The following is a 17,953-nucleotide window of genomic DNA, read 5'->3' as shown; positions in this document are numbered from 1 at the left end:
ATTTTTGTTTGTTAGTAGTAAACGCAGAAATAACTAAACGGATTTGGATGAAATTTGGCACACAGGTTGACCATGGCCTGGAATAAAACATAGGCTACATTTACCCAAATAATTTGCTCTCACGGGAAATAATGGAATTTTTAATTAGACTTTTAAGATGGTTTTGTAGCGGACAAGGCTTTTCAGGCGGGCGAAGGAACAACTAGTAGTATTATAAATATAAAAATAAAATACAATTTGTGGAGTCGTTCAGTACTTTATTACCTTTATGATAGAAAAGAGTTATCGGTCACACACTTCTTTTTCTTTGGCTGGGTGGGCTAGCTTTTACTCTATATCAGATTCGGCAGCGTTTTTTTTTTATATGTGCACTACCAAGAGGCAGTGCAGTGGCTAAGCTGGGTGTTTCCAGTATCGTATTCATAGGTTTCTCCAGTGTTGATTGCGGGGTCCGATACGAAAAATAAAACATCCTACCAGTATATTAATATTTGCCTTCATTTGACGAGAGTCAGTCCATATTGTCTATGTATTGTCAAGATGAACAAGCGCGTTCCTCTTGACAATATTTCGCATCAAACCGTACGTCAAGCCGACCTTCAAGCCCCTTGATGTCAAACGATATTAATCAAATGGGTTTCAAACTTGAACGATTAATGTTAGTAATTGATAGTTCGTGATAGAAGTGACGGTGGGCGATATTAATAGCTTGTCTTAATTAAGATTAATGTGAATACCATTTATTTCTAAATTATTAATAGGTTTGGTGAGAAGATAAGATGGTTGGTAGTTGTTTTTTGAAGAGTTTATACCATAGTTTTATATTTAAATTATATATTAAAATGTTACGTCTTGGAGGTTATATATATATAATATATCAGCCCTGTACTATATACTGTACCAATGTAGGGCACGGGCCTCCTCTACTACTGAGAGGAATTAGGCCTTACGCTGGCCTAGTGCGGATTGGTAAACTTCACACACCTTCGAAATTCCTACAGAGAACTTCTCACGTGTGCAGGTTTCCTCACGATCTTTTCCTTCACCATTACAAACGATAAGTAACAAAGAGTATACACATAATTTTAGAAAAGTCAGAGGTGTGTGCCCTTGGGTTTTGAATCTGCGGACATTCGTCTCAGCAGTCCATTCCACAAACAACTAGGCTATCGTCGCTTTCGCCGCTGGATTTTTTATAACCTGCTCAATAACAAAGGTATTAGATATGAATGTACGAAGAAAAAGGGAGGAGAGTTTTGCTGGTCCTTTTTGTCTTTATTAATATTGTGTCTTATTGGTTAGTCTTATAGGAAATTCCCATGCGTTCACTATATCACAAGCCATTCAACTCATTTAATAATTTAGATTGGTATACGCCTTATTTATATAAAAGTTGTATATGAAATATACTTGTATATGCTACCCCTACTTCGGCCCATTCATTTGTTATACAGGGTTATTTCAACATTGTGTTAATAAACTACAAAAGCTGAAACAATTTACTCGTCTTTACATTTGTTAATATTGTGTCAAAAACCATTGATAAGCTAATATTTGAACTGAAAATCCCAATTTTGTTTTTTTAGATTTTTTGATAATTTTGCGAGTATGGCATATGCGTGAGTGTATTTTTGACTGAAAATATGATGTTGCCGCTGCAACGAACTCTCATAGAGTAGTAGTAGTGGCATTAAGGCGTGTAAAATTTTGTTGACGGTAGGATATATTTTATATCTGCCGGGATAGCGACTATCGTACACAAGGTGCTAAAACCCGCTATAGTAGCCCACGTAAATGTGTCACGTTTCAGGGTCAGCCTATGTGTATCCGGATCCAACAGGCCGGCATAATTGTGTCGACTGCCGAGGGGCACTCATCTCTCGTCAGTCGACATTCTATTGCACCTCACTCCACATACCATTAGGTGCTGTGGGCTCTCCCGTGCACGTATAATAAATATATATAATTAAATAAAAGTTACATTGATATTTACTTTGTTAGTTTCTAGAAGAGAAATGTATAGGTTCATTCATCATTTCAGCCGGGAATCGTCCACTGCTAGACATAGGCCTCCAGAGAGGGCCATAGGGACCGGTTCTGGGCCACCCTCATCCATCGGACTCCGTCGACCCTCACCAGGTCGTCGGTCCATCTCGTGGGGGGCCTACGCCGCGTCTTCCGGTTCGTGGTCGCCACTCCAGAACTTTTCCGCCCCATGGTTTCATTAAATAACGCAATGTCAAAAATCCCTCATATACCAACTTGTTTAGGGAATAAACTGCGACGTGCCAACCCTATCATGGCCCATTCATTTGTCACATCCCGGATCCTCTAGCGGTTGTCACGTAACCTTGTAAGGTTTGTTTTTATTCGGGTCCGAGTTTTAATTGGTATCCTGTACGTGTATTTGTAATTTTGAGTTTGGATTTTATATATCTCATGATAGGGTTTTAAATTCGATGTATTTAAACACGCAGTTTTTGAATCCATGTTAATTATTGTTACATGAATTTATGTTTACGTTCTAAAAGTTTCAAGTATTTTTTTTTTCTTTGAATTCCGAGAGGAGCTTGCCGTTCGCTTGATGGTAAGTGACATGACCTCTCATAACAATAGAAACACCATCCAACACCTTAAACCACGAAGTATTGTTTGGTATACCAATGCGCTCGCCATCCTGAGACATGAGATGTTAAGTCTTATTATGTCCAGTAGTTACACTGGCTACAATGTCCTTCAAACTGGAACACGACAATGACTACACACTTCTGCTTGACGGCAGAAATACATTGCGGTAGTACCTAACGAGGCGGACTCTCACATATGGGAGAACTGCCACTAGTAATATTTGACATTTGACTGTTATCGTATTAAACAGCTAATGTAGGTAGTACTAATTTTGTTACCATTTATTTGGTACCATAGATTAGAGAGTGACTTTTGTATTTGGTCGACTTATACCTACATTTATGCGACGAATATCATTTACTAAGAAGTTGTGAAACAGCCCTCTATTATATAGCCAAATTATGTAATTATTTAAATTTAAATTAAAAGCCTTATAACTTTGTATATTGTAAACTCATTTCACAAAGTTAACCATTGTTTTTGCTATTACTATAGATATTTTCTAGTTTTTAAATTGTGTTAAAGACCAACTTTTCTTTGTAATTTATTCTTGAATAAAGCGAGTCATAAAGTAATGCTGTTAAAAATATTTCACTGTACAAAAGCAAGATTAAATATTTCCCTCAGAATAATGATTTCTTATTTTTACGCAAATGTTGGACAAAAAATATTTTGCGTATTTTATCTCAGTTTCTTGTATTATACTTTTCTTCCTTGTATAACTGTCAGTGGTTTGAAATAACTGTCAGCGATCGACAGAATGCGCGCGTGCATACATAGTTAAGAGAGGACAACGTCTGTCGGGTCAGCTAGTAATATATAAAAGCGCGATAAAATACGCAAAATAATTTTATTACAATCACTCAGAATAACATTAAAAACACCATTATTAAAGCAAATAATTAATTGGTATATTACTCTTCTAACGCATAATGTATTCTCATACTTAGAATAAAACATAGAAGCCCATCACTTTCCTTTCAACTGAATCTATAGCTTGTGCTTCCATTAATGTGTGAGGCATCATCCAGCTCCAGATCCAGCAATGCTGTCAAACAGTCTGACTTTAACGTTGGCCTTTTCTACCATAGCTTTCTAGTAGAACACACATACATCATGGCCGAAGGTGTAGGCAGAGGCGCAAAGGACCTCTAGTTTTGCCGTGTATATCCTACCTATGATAAGGAGGTCGAGTTTATTTAAATATCGAGAAAATGTTTCAGACTATTGGTGGATGTTTTCTATTGAATCACGGCTCGCGCACTTCAGATCTTTTTTTAAACAGAACTGATACGGGCTTAAACGGGCTTTTTAATTTTGTTTAATTTTCGGATATTTATAATTTACTTATAAATATTGTAAAACTTTGTGAAGTTGTTAATTAAAAGCAAACGCAACAACAGCAGAAATGATTTGGATAAAATTATTATGACATATAGAACGATCACCTCTTCGATTAAAGTATACTTTTTATACTGGAAAGGTGCATCATCCTCTTTATATAAAACGTCTTTTTCAGTCACCACTAAACCGATTTTATTTTTTTTTACTAATAGGAAGCTACATTATTTCAGAGTGTTATAAGCTACTTTTAACTACGAAAAACGTTTTCACCCGAGTGGACTCGCGAGTAAAAGCTAGTATCTGATATAACCAGTTACAGGTGATTTGTTTAGAGCAATAAATCCGAATAAAAACAAGCAAATTGAATCATGGACCTACTCTTACGTAATGTAAAGCGTAAAAGCTTTCTAGCGGTGCTTTCTGTTTCATTACTCCGTCATATTCGCAGCGCGTTCCATCTCTATTTCTCGTGGAAATATGGCCGACTACCTATTGCTCGTGGTGCTGCCCGGGCACGTGTGTATTTTTTTTAGAATAAAACACGCGAAAGAATTTGCCAAATGGAAAGTTGCGTATATAGTAATTCAGGAATGACAGTGTCACTTCAAAATTTATTCAGCTTTTTTGTATTATTCTAACAAGGACTAAAACATCGTCATAAGGACTCACGCCTTTTTATCCCCGACGAGGTAGGCAGAGACGCAATTGGTGCACCCACTTACTGCCGTGTGTGTTCCGTTCCATGATGTGATGGCGGCCAACGTATCGCCACATCGGACACAAATTCCAGATTCCGGAATATTGAGTAGAAAAAACGGAATATTACCTGTCTGATCCGGAGATCAAACCCGAGACCTCAACACAGTCGTACCGTAATACAGTTATGATTTTCAAAAATATTCCAATTTATAACTAGCTTTAGCCTGGGGGCCGTTCAAGTATTACGTACCGCAATTGGGCGGGAGGGGGGTGGGGTCTTGTAAAATGTTACGATGCGTTACAGGGGCGGGAGGGCGTCTCGTACAAAGCGTTAAACCACATTGCTTTTTTATTTTAAAAAAATTACAAAGGTATTTTAGCGATTTTCCGGTATTTTGCGTAAAATAATTGTGAATATTACAAAAAAAAAATCACTTTAGAGTTACATCACTTTTGGGGGAAGGGCCGGGGGCGTACAGGAACACGTTACGGCGCGTTACATATAGGGGGTCAAAAATCTTCAAAAATTGCGTTACGTAATACTTGAACGGCTCCCTATCTGTGGGACTAAAAGTTCCGGGGTAAAAAGTAAGCTATAGCTCTCAGGAGTAATGTAGCATATCATTACTGAAATAAAATCCAAATCAATTTAGTAGTTTCTCAGATAAGAGCGTGCAAAAAAATAAACAAACTCTTCATCGTTATATATTATACAGATAATAAATATAATTATTAGTGTTTATACAGAAGTGTTCCATTTTGTATTACACTTAAATAAAATAAATGGAATATAAAATAAGTAAACAATTCAAATGACATTGCATTCGTTTAAAAATATTATACAAACCAAAACATAGGAAACAGGGTATATCATATTGCATTACACCAAACTTTTCTTGTAAACGATTGGCTTTATAGAGTATTGTGCAAACTTGGAACTATGCAATGTTTTTAAGCATTTCCCCAGGTATTTTATAAAGAAACAAGCTAAAGGCGATAATGGCGAAAGTTTTGCGGTTGACACAAAATTGATGGAATATTGTTGTAAATTACGGGCGGAATTTTCTTATTCCGTCCATTAGTATAGACATGTCCAGTTTCTTTGTTGATTGTAACTCACAGTTATTGTTACTTTTGCTTAAATTAAGTTTTGCGCGAAGGGTTCATATAACCCGGTTCCTGCCAGCTTCTCTTTCATGTAAAAACTAAATATCATTAGAGTGATTTACAGACACACACACACACACACAACATCTCGAATTTATCTCCGAAGGGTTATGCAGAGGCGCAACCACGGCACCCACTTTTCGCCAAGTGTGTTCCGTCCCACGATGTGATAGGGGGCGAGCCTATCGCCATATCGGGCACAAATTCCAGACTCCGGGCTGATACTGAGCAGTAAAACCCAAATATCACTTTGCCCGACCCAGGATTCAAACCCAGGACCTCAGAGCGCTGTCGTACCGCGCATGCAGTACAACTACGCCACCGAGGCAGTCAATACAGTGATGTTCAGACTGTATATATGTCTATTTATATTTTGGTCTGGGTTCCTTTTCGGAAAACTTCCCCTTACGCCATTGATGTCTTTTATGTACTTAGACCTTCCATGCCGACTGTCTTTTGAAAAATAATAGCAGTGGTTTCCCGTTGCTTTCTGCCCCAGACGCGCTGGATACAAACCGATGGAGGCAGATCATCCGCTCCAGATGCAACCCTGATGCTGACCACGATCTTTAGATACGAGGGACCGACCAGAGAGAGAGAGTCTTGAGTTATTGCAACACGATGGCTTTTATTTCGTTCGTTCGGGGTTTTACCGGAGTTTTACTTAACTTGAATATGAAAATTAAAATTTCAAATATTATATTACCTTACCTATTATAATATATTACCTTTAAGACAAAATCCAAAACGGCTGAAATAGACATAAGATGACTTTACCCACTAGATTTATAAACATAGCAAAAAGGTAAATACTACAAAAAATGTACTATTATACAAATTTTAAAATTTTTTAGCTGTTGGTGGTCCGATCTACGCAGAACAGCCACCACCAACAGCTAAAAAAATTAAAATGTTGTGTAATTGTAAAATGTAGGTAGATATTGTAACTTTAACTTTGCAGATGAAAAGCACCCAAGTCCCCTCCGTGACCATGAAGGCTGCAAAGTCTTCGAAACGTCGGGAGAAAAATAAAATCACTAAAACCGCGACAAAATCCGAAAAATAGTTTAATTTTAAAGTTTAAAATTCGCGTAAATATAAGATATCATAAAATAATTAATACATATAAACAATGGAAAGTGTTAATTAGTTAAACAAAAAGGTTGACTAACGAGTGAATTTATTTAAAAAAAACTTAATATACGTGGTTCAACAAAAAATCGAATGTAAAAAAAGTAAACAATTTAAATGACATTGCATTGTTTTAAAAGTTCAAATGAAACAATGTAACATGAAATCCAATTGTGCAATACAAAAAGGTTTTTTGTTACGTGAAATGCTATTGTAACGTCCGTTATTTTAATGTGAATGGGTTTGGATATTGTTTCACTGGTGGTAAGTCTCTCATGTGTGAGAGTCCGCCTGGGTAGTACCACCGCAATGTCTATTTCTGCCAAGCAGCAGTGTGTAGTCACTGTTGTGTTCCGGTTTCAAGGACATTGTAGCTAGTGTAACTACTGGACATAATGAGACTTAACATCTCATGTCTCAGGATAACGAGCGCAGTGGAATACCAAACAATACTTTATAATTCAAGGTGTTGGATGGTGTTTCTACTGTTTATGGGCGGTCGTATCGCTTACCATCAGGCAAATGGCAAGCTCGTCTCGTCATTCAAGCAGCAAATAAAAAAAATAGGCAACATACTAAAACAATGACAAACTTCCGCATTTATAATATGTAAGGAGTAAAATACCAGTGTGCAATTGATAAGCGAGATATCGCAACTAAAATAACAGCAGGATATTTTTTAAGTGATCCTCAGGTATTTTAGGCTAAGTTGACAAATCTATTTTTTAATACCTATTATATACTGTGCATTACTTTAGGTATTATTTATTAGTTATTTCAGCTAAATTAATAGCTATCTACCGAGTTTTGCACACACCTCTGATTTTTCTAAAAAATTATGTGTGTTTTCTTTGTGAATTATCGCTTGCTTTAACGGTGAAGGAAAACATCATGAGGAAACCTGCATACCTGAGAAATTATCTATAGGAATTTTCGAGGGTGTGTGAAGTGTACCAATGCGCACTAGGCCAGCGTGGTGGACTAAGGCCAATTCCCTCTCAGTCGTAGAGGGGGCCCGTGCCCAACAGTGGGCAGTATATAATACAGGGCTGATATTATTATTATATATCGAATTCAATTAACATCACGGGAAATTGCTTCTTTACCAGCCAACGGCATAGTAAAATTTGAGATTTCAGAACATATACTTAGTACAAAAATGTGAATTTCTATCAACAATACAGCAACCTTATTCGTATAAAGCTCAAACATTTATACTGTAAAATAACAGCCTCTATCCATCAAGATTATGTGTCCCATCCCTAGTACCGGGTAGTTCCTGATTTATACCCCGTTCGGATAATCTTAACATGACTAGAGGTCGACTCGACTCTCACGTTGAATCATGGAACAGTCAATGCGATGTTATGGCTTACGCGCTTGTTTGCCGACAATTCGTTTCAAACGCGTGGATGATTTGACAATTACACGCATAAGTATGGTTCGGGTTGTCTAGCCAATTTAAGGGACTGAGTTTGTATAAAAAATTTCTATAAACTCGGATGCTTGTGTCGGAACAGATCGATTTTGATGGAAGTTGACAACTACTAGCTGTTATAGGAATAACTTAGGCTATTTTACTTAGAAATATGTTTTACTAGTTGACCCGACAGACGTCTTAACTATGAATTTGCAGCGTGCATTCTTCTTTATTTCAAACAATTGACAGTTATATAAAATTAATATTTTCGTTAAGTTTTCTTAAATTTTCTAATTTTTCGCGCAATTTTTTGAATCTTTTCTTTCATAAGAACCTTCTTCCGTCAATAACAAACACAACGACAAAAAATAATTGTGAAATCGGTCCAGCCGTTTACGCGTGATGGCTTGACCAAGGGAAATAGGAATTCATTTTTATATATATAGATGGATAGATTGATAATAAGTTTATTGGGCTGTGTGACCGCCAAAACTCTCGGAATACACACAGCGGACAATGATTGCACCAGTTGCGCATGTCCCTATCCCTTCGGGGGATAAAAAAAGGTGAGTGTGTGTATTACCTTATAAAAATAAATATTTGCTTAATTTATTCTGGACACTAATACATAATAATGTGGTTTTGATGTCCATGATACAGGCATAGCCTAGTGGGAACATCGTCTTGGAAATTAAAAAAAAATCTAGATCTCCGCTTAAAGCCTAGCGACCTACGTACAAATAAAGCTACGCTTATTGGCCGCGGGTAAGGGATACCAGAGGGCATACTAAGACAATTGTCGCGGATTGTTTAAGACTATCTCTCCCCAGGGTAATATAAAACGAAAAGTTCGTTACAAGTTTCGGTCCTGATAAAAAAAGTTTTGGATAAAATCTGGAATGATTTGTATAAAATCCAACAGGCTGAATATCTACATTAAGTTTTTGCCCTGGCTTCACCTGTGTTCAAATCTGTTGTCTGCATGTCACCTATAGTATTAGAGGTAATTTAGCGTTAATTAACTATACTGTTTATAAACTGTTTGTTCAAAATCTGAACTAAAATGGCAACCAAAACGTCATTTTTATAACCTATTTATTCACTTGAACAACAAATAATTTTACTTATTTGACTAACATTTTTTATTCAAATCCAAGTTTACACTTAAACTCGAGTTCTTATTTCATAAGCGCCACTCCTTACACAACCACAAGTTGTAAATATCGACCATACTAACAACATACAAAAACAAACATTTCACCTTTGCATTAGTATTAAGTATAACTGGTTATCTTGGTTATTTTTTTATTTTGTAATAGAAGACTATTGGCTTGTTAGTAATACTAACACCCGAATCTGCTTACCTATTTCAAAACAAATATCACATGAAAAATGGTCTCTATTTGGCCACCTGAGCGCGTCAAAACTTAAGTGATTTGTTAAACAATTGTTTACTTTCGAGCGGCTGTTGGCACAAGTTTCGCGGCCTGTGTTGATCTATTTTGTTGTTCTTGAGTGTTTTGTTAAATCCTTTAAACTAGCTGCCATTTGTCAACGTGGAAAACAAATATTCTTAAGGGTAAGGTGACTTTAAATGAATGAAAGTGAAACGGACTGCTGAGACGGAATACCGGGTTAGAGAGAGAGAGCCTTTCGAATGTTCATGGTTGATTATCGTTCTCTTTAGCGGGGAGAAAAAACATCGCCAAAAACCAAGGTACTTCGTGGAGAATACTCCGATTTTTTATTTTTTATTGCTTTCTGTGACGAGATGAGCTTGTCGTTCGCCTGATGGTAAGCGATACGAACACGCATAAACAGTAGAAATACCATCCAACACTTTGAATTACAAAGTATTGGTTGGTATTCCACTGAACTCGCTATCCTGAGACATGAGACGTTAAGTCTTATTATGTCCTGTATTTACACTGGCTACAATATCCTTATAACCGGAACACAACAGTGACTACACACTGCTGCTTGGCGGTAGAAATAGATATTGCAGTGGTACATACCCAGGCGGACTTTCACGTACGATAGACTTACCACCAGTACCAATAATTTCAAAGCCAGGCATGTGGTTAGCATGTTTTCAAACACGACTTTTAATACAAAATGCCTTCTTTTTATTTATCATAAGAATGATGTATTTTCACCATTACTATCGTATTCATCTTGTTTTATATCACTGACGTCAGGATATGAAATAGAGGACGAAAACTATTCACAGTTGACGCTAACACAATAAGCGATGACGTCTCATGCAGTACTCATTTCAATAACATACATGCAAATGGGAGGCGATTCGCACCTCACGATAAATGCATACGATTTGTCGGTTAGTTAATTTTGATTGAAATACTATAGTTCTTGATGCAGAAATTTTAAATGATTTCGGTAAGATTCTTAATAAAAAACAGACAAGGTAACTACTAATAGATTTTACATATTTCACCAAAAACTCACTAAAGATATGGAGCCTTTGATACTATTAATTTAATTATGAACAATCAATTCCTAATTTTAAACTTAATTATATTCATATTATTTAATTACCTATTTTTAATTTCAAAAATGGACTTTGCCACGGGCATACCTGCAAGCGAAAACTATTTTTGAAATAAAATTAAAATCAATCACATTATTTACAAAGTTTTGTCTAAAATAATATTAGAAGGCCCACTAGTCCTAAAATAGTGTTTCCAACTGCTCAAGCGATTGGAAACAGAAAAAAATCAACAGAATATTACTCCTAAGCATACAGTTTGAAACAAATAGTAGTTATTTAGTTTGACTTTACTGTGCTTATAGGGTTCAATATTGATCACACGCAACCGTGCTGCCTGTCAGAACATATAACCAGGAATACATTTCTGTATAAAAGTCTAATGTTTTTCATTGATATTTTATTTGGATCGTGTACTTGGTTGAAAGGGATTTTTATTTCCCTTTTTGTTATTGCTTTCAATGATGTGACGAGCTTGCCGTCGCATGATGGTAAGCGATACGACCGCTTATAAGCAATAGAAACACCATCAACACCTTGATTTACAAAGTATTGTTTGGTATTCCACTGCACTGGAATACCAAAAAATACTTTGGTAGATACATTATGAGACTTATGAGACTTAGACTGGACATAATGAGTATTAAGTCTCATTATGTCCAGTGGTTACACTGACTACAATGTCTTTCAAAAAGGAACACAATACTGACTATATATGTACGGCTGCTTGGTGGCAGAAATAGACATTGCGATGGTACTTACCCATCTCACATATGAGAGACCTACTGCCCAGTTAATATCAGTAAAAATTTCATAAATGAATAGAAGTCTAACTAAATATAATATCCAATTTCTGCTTATATACAAATATTTAAAATTTCATGCTATGGTCTCCTATAATTTAAGAAACACGTCACACTGCAAGTTTGAACTAAGCCCTAATCCCTCTCAGTGGTAAATCCAGTACCCATGAGTGGGTCAGTATATAATAAAGGGCTGATATTATTATTAACGCATTTCATGCATTGATCCTGTTTTTTTATTGCTTTATTGTATAGTGTAGACTACTACTATACGATAAAGCATAGTCCTATCCTGTCCTGTGTCCTAGCCTGTATAGTATTTTTTTATATAAGTAGTTGTGAATTTAAAAATCAATCTAATAAAGACTAAAACGAATCACCATCTTCACATGTTCAATGTCAGTTCTGCTGTTGCAATAATTGTATCGGAGAAATTTACCGTGCGGTGTGAACGCACCTTTCCATATTAATGTACTACAGACAATTAGTGTAAAGACACGTATCGATTTAAATGTCGAAAGACTGAATGCTGAAAACTGGGTTAAGCGCATTCGTTACTGCAATTAACTAGACCGCAGTAATTGTGCTTATCAGTGCAGTGCGATGCAGATTTTATCTCATTAAAACAAGTTCTATTATACAGAGTGATTTTGACATTGCGTTACTAAATGAAACCACATACTTCACCTTTGCTGACATTGTGCCAAGAATTATCCATTAATAATGAATATTTTCCCCAAAAATCCTGGTTTTAGTTTTCTGATGCTTTGATCATTTTGTAGTTAAATCCGAATATGGCCTGTGTATTTCTGTCTGAAAGTATGATGTTGATGATGCGAGGAATTATCTTAGAGTAGTAGCAGTGGCATTAGGGCGCGAAAAATTAAAATAACTTTTTATTCATATTTCTTTTTTTCCAAACTTACACATTTTTATTTTACATCTACGGCTTAAGTTACTTATTATAGAGTTATTTTCAAGCTGATAAGTATGAGGTTTCATTTAGAAAAATAATGTCAAAATGATCCAGTAGATTACAATATCTTTTTTACTTAGTTATATTCTCTGCTTTATCCTCAGGTATGTGGGGAGGCACCTAATGCCTTGCAATTTCCTTGAGCTTAAAATTGTCTCATGAATCAGAACGATTATTGGAGTGGTATAATTTTCAATCCTATTACTAAGTCGTGGTAGAATCGAAAGCTTACCAAAATTTTGTTCCCTGACTTAAGAATCAAATCTAAAATAGTTCCAGGCCAAGCAAGTCCCTAGACCAACGTGAGATGTTATATATAGATTTTATCAAACAAAGTCCCCTTTTCCGTCTGTTTGTATATTCTGTAATCTACTGATATTATTACTATTGTAGAAAAGGGACAGTGGGAACTAATCTTCGAATACGTAAATATCAAGTAACCCGTTAGCCCCTAAGGTGTACCCATATTATACATCGATTGCATTTCGCAGCGTATTTCCGTCCTATCATATGTGACATTGCAATATCAATACAATACCGGGTAAGTCACGTGCGCAATATGTCATGGTAATATGAATAAATAAAATTAATGTCTACCCGTAGATTAGACATTTTAACTTGTGAGTTCTTTTCACGAGATTTCTCTTTGACTGCCTCGGTGGCGTAGTTGTACTGGTTCAGTACGGCAGCGCTCTGAGGTCCTGGGTTCGAATCCCGGGTCGGGCAAAATGATATTAGGGTTTTTCTGCTCAGAATCAGTCCGGAGTCCGAAATTTGTGCCCGATATGGCCAGAGGCTCGTCCCCTATCACATCATGGGACGGAACACTCTTGGCGAAAAGTGGGTGCCCTGGTTGGGCCTCTGCATGCCCTTTGGGGGGATGAATGCGTGATGTTGTGTATGTGTGATGCATCTGATGTATGTGATGATGACCTCAGATCCAAGACCTCAGAGAGCTGTCGTACCGCGCATGTAGTACAACTGTGCTACCGAGGCAATTATTTAATTACCTCTTGATAATACACTTCAAATAGTTCTAATAAGATTTTTCTCTACCAAATACAGTTTTCCACGATCAAATATTTTAAAAGTTGCGTCACACGAGTAATGGTTTCCCGAGATGTCGAGTTTGGACCGCGAATCAATTCTATTTGTATCTTGGTCTCGCTTGCATTTTTCATCAGGTACCTCGGTAAGGAATGAAAATATTTCTTAAAAATTACCGTCAACGTCAGACAGATTTATTTTGAGTTGCCTTCGAGCAATGTTGTTTAGTTATTTAATATCTCGTTCCATTGATCTAGTGATATTTTGAGCTGAGAAATGTGGGGTGTTAGTGTCAACTCCGAGTTTGAGTAATATAATTATATGTACACAATACAAATACTCTTTATTGTGACCATCGTTAAAAGAAAAACAAACAAGTTTTTTCGATCCCCGCAGTCATTACTGGGGGTAAATCTGGGAAGGGGATACTGGATACCTGGTTAGCGACTGCAGGGACCTACTTGAAAGTTGGAATGGGATAGCTGGGAAGGAAGTGTGCGGGAAAGATAAGGAAACTTCTTAGGATGGAAGGAGGGCAGAAGGCCTGGAAATGTTCGCGAGCCTTATAAGCCCCAATGTGAATTAGCAACTATAAGATTTACACACTTAACTGTGTGACTAGAACTGCGACAAATATCCCCCCGTGCATGTATTGGATGTGGAGGCCGAGCGCACAAGAATTGCCTCAGGAAGTAATCAAACAAGATTTATTCATCTTGTTTGATTACTTCCTTCCTTTAATTCCTTCAATTCATTATATTAGATCTATAATGTACAATAAGCGGCCTCATCATTACCGGCGATCCCTTTTGTATCACTTTTTGTTTGGTAATGTATTTATCCTTTATCATTTTATGAGACGGATGTAAGACCAATTTCCAGTAGATCCACTTCTTTTTCGATCCCAGAGGCCTCATACCCTTCCCGCGTTTTCAATCATTATCCGTCTTTCTTAATGGTTACTATGCAGACGAAGGGTACAATTTTCCTAAAGAGAACCTAACACAACATATAGGTACTCATATGCATGAAAGCGATCCGAAAATCGTTTGATAATTTAGATTTTATATAAAGTATGAAAGGGAAGTCCGGCAGGAGTCCGGTTATAAGGACCCTTTGCCACTGTTACTCTTTGTTTTATTGGCTGTGGTGGTTCTTTAACATCAAGTTCTGCTGACTGGTGGTAGAACTCTCGTATGCGATGGTCCGTCTGGGTAGGCACTACCGTAATGTCTCTTTTTACCGCTAAGTATCAGTCTGCATGTACTGCTGTGTTTAGGTTTGGGTGAAATTGAAGCCAGTGTAAGTACTGGACATTTTTTTTATACGAGCACGATAAAGAGACCCATTGCATCTTGGTAAGTGGAGTGGGGTTCAAAAGAATGTCGACTGTCGAGAGATGATCAACCCTTGGCAGTCGACACAATTATGCCGGCTTGCTGGAACCCGATATACACAGGCTGAGCCCGTAACAGCAACAGACTACGTGGACCACTATGGCGGGTTTTAACAACTTGTGTGCGGTGGTCGGTATCCGAGTAGATATTAAATATACCCTAGCACCAACAAAATGAGAGCATTATGAGACTATCACATTGTGTCTCAGATTGACGAGCACAGAAGAGTACTACGCGATGATTTATACGTCAAAGTTCTGTATGGTGTTGCTATTGTTTATGGGTGGTAGTATTGGGAGCATTCAAGCGAGCAGCATGCTCGTCTCGTCATTAGTTTCAATAAGACAAAAGATTCTTTACACCTGTAGTAACTTGTAATATAGAAAATTCAAGAGGGACATGAATTTTTCATACATACGTACATAAGTTTACGCCTTTACCCTCGAAGTGGTATGCAGAGGCGCAAATGTACCAGTTGCGTCGAATGGTGTGGTAGGGCGAGTTTATCCATCATCATCATCATCATCAGCCACATAAAGTCCACACCTAAACATGAGACTCCCCCAAAGATTTCCAGACGGACCTGTCTTAAACTGCCTATCCTTGTTCCCGCTACTTGTATCCATATTGTGCGAAAATTCCAGGTCGAACCAACTTAGTTATAATATAAATCGAAAAACATAGAAAATTTTGATATAAATAATACGCTAGTCATTTAATTATCACAAATCAAAAAACGTATATTTTGATCTAATTCCATCTGTCTGACCTTGTGACCACCCCAAATATCGTCAGAAAACCCGCAAATGTTTTTTCCTTATTATTCGTCACGTGGAAAACATGAATAGGGTCAGATTAATCACAATTAATGTTTACGCCGGCGAAGACTAAAAAGGATAATTGTGGTTGCCTCGTGTTTTATGCAAATCTAATGTTGCTTACGTAAGGTGGGATGTTATCTTTATTGCTGTTTATCAAATGATGGAATGTTTCTTGTTGTTTTCTTTTTAATGCTATAAAAATATAAATAGGTTAGACAAATCTTGTTTAATATTTGACATAATACAATTTTGCCGACATTTAGCTGGATATTTAAATATTTTGAACAATCATGAAACATAGATGACATTAGAAGTGGCGATAGCCTAGTTGAGAGTAGAACGGACTGCCGAGACGATTGTCCGTAGGTTCAAATTCCAAGGGCACACACCATGTGTGATTTCTTTGTAAATGATCGCTTGCTTTAACGGTGAAGGAAAACATCGTGAGGAAATGTGAAAAGATCTCTATAGGAATTTTGAGGGTGTGTGAAGTCTATCAATCCGCACTAAGCCAATGTGGTGGACTACGACCTAATTCTTCTCAGTAGTATAGAAGGCTCGTGTCCAGCAGTGAGACAAAATATAGGGTCATTTTAAATGAAACCATATTACCTGTGCATGTGCAATTAGCATAAGCCAAATTATAAGATTTTAATTGAACCGTCGTGTTAAAATGGACCACCTAGTATGTCTGTAATTACTTTTTTATATAATTTTTTTAAACGTGCACGGTGAATTACCCCACTGCACCCGATGGTAAATGGTGTGGGGTTCAATAGAATGTCGATTAACTACAGATTACCCCTCGACAGTTGACACAATTATGCCGGCCTGTTGGAAACGTATATACACAGTCTGATCCCGAAACGCAACACACTTACATGAGTTATGTAGGATGGTTGCATAAGGGCGGATATAAAATATATCCTACCACCAGCAAAAGTAGTAATTGTCTGCATGAGATAAATAATATTATAAGACGTGTAATATTCGTGCCTCAAAACATTTAAGAGCAAAATAATGAGTTATAATTGCATTGTTTTCTGCTTACAGCTAATAACTTATATTGTTACTTTTATTATGGCAGCCCAAGATACATGCGTAGCTTAGTTTGGGTGCCACTAGCAAATACTGTATACCTCTTAAGTCTGTATTTGAAATGAATAAATGAAATAAATAATGCTCAGAGATCTTAAATTACACAAACTATTAACTTAATTACTGATTCGCGTGCGTCTAATTATTTCAGACCTTTCGCTTAAAATTAATTTGAGGTAGAAATATTATATTTATATGTAATTAATAACGTTAGATGGTTATAAAAAATAAATAAAATAAAATGTTAAATAGAAATGGAAAATATATCAGTTTAAGATGTTCGTATATTAGGAATTTATCAGAATGTCGTTATCATATATAATTAATACGATGTGAAAATTAATTTTAATGTCGAAAGGGTTGAACTTGTGTGGGTGAATATTAAGAAATAATTAGTATGTAAATTATTTTTTCCAGAAATCTGTAGACTATGTTTTTTTATCTTGTAATTTTTACACAATGCCTTTACAGACACAATTATCTATAGATCATATGTTTATTTTATATTTTTACATAATGCTATTAATATAATCTTACTTACCATTATCACAAGACACATCGAATGCACTATTTATACATTTCCATGTCTTAACACCACCGAATTTCATTTCTATCACATTTTAACAAAATTAAAAGTCACACGAATGTTATATTCAAACAGAATAATTATTTCTTAAATACGATATCTTTTTAAAATATTTTTCGTAGCAAGATATATCGCAATGGCGTAGTTGCGTATTCAAAGTTTACGTAGCTCGTAGCTCGTAGCAGCGTAGCGGCGGCTACGGCGGCAGGAGACCGACTGAGCCGTAGACGACGTAGGCGTTTGGGTAGCAGGTAAGACACTTTCCCCAACTAATATTTCGTACCTTACATGCCATTAACGGTACTCTAGATTAGAACCACGAAAGACACA

At 36.5% G+C, this 17,953-nt stretch overlaps 1 protein-coding gene across 1 annotated transcript in view; it reads right to left on the bottom strand.

Annotated features, from left to right (window-relative positions):
- The window catches only part of LOC115450010 (gamma-aminobutyric acid type B receptor subunit 2), a 129,233-nt gene extending 111,588 nt beyond the window's left edge, over positions 1–17,645 (bottom strand). Inside the window, exon 1 of the mRNA XM_030177915.2 lies at positions 17,579–17,645. The gene's annotated coding sequence lies outside the window, so the exon portion shown is untranslated. The remainder of the gene's footprint in view (positions 1–17,578) is intronic.
- Positions 17,646–17,953: the final 308 nt, after the last annotated feature.

The sequence above is a fragment of the Manduca sexta genome, chromosome 24 (genome assembly GCF_014839805.1).
Source record: "Manduca sexta isolate Smith_Timp_Sample1 chromosome 24, JHU_Msex_v1.0, whole genome shotgun sequence".
In the NCBI taxonomy this organism is placed as follows: Eukaryota; Metazoa; Arthropoda; class Insecta; order Lepidoptera; family Sphingidae; genus Manduca; species Manduca sexta.
This window is presented reverse-complemented; position numbering and strand designations above follow the sequence as displayed.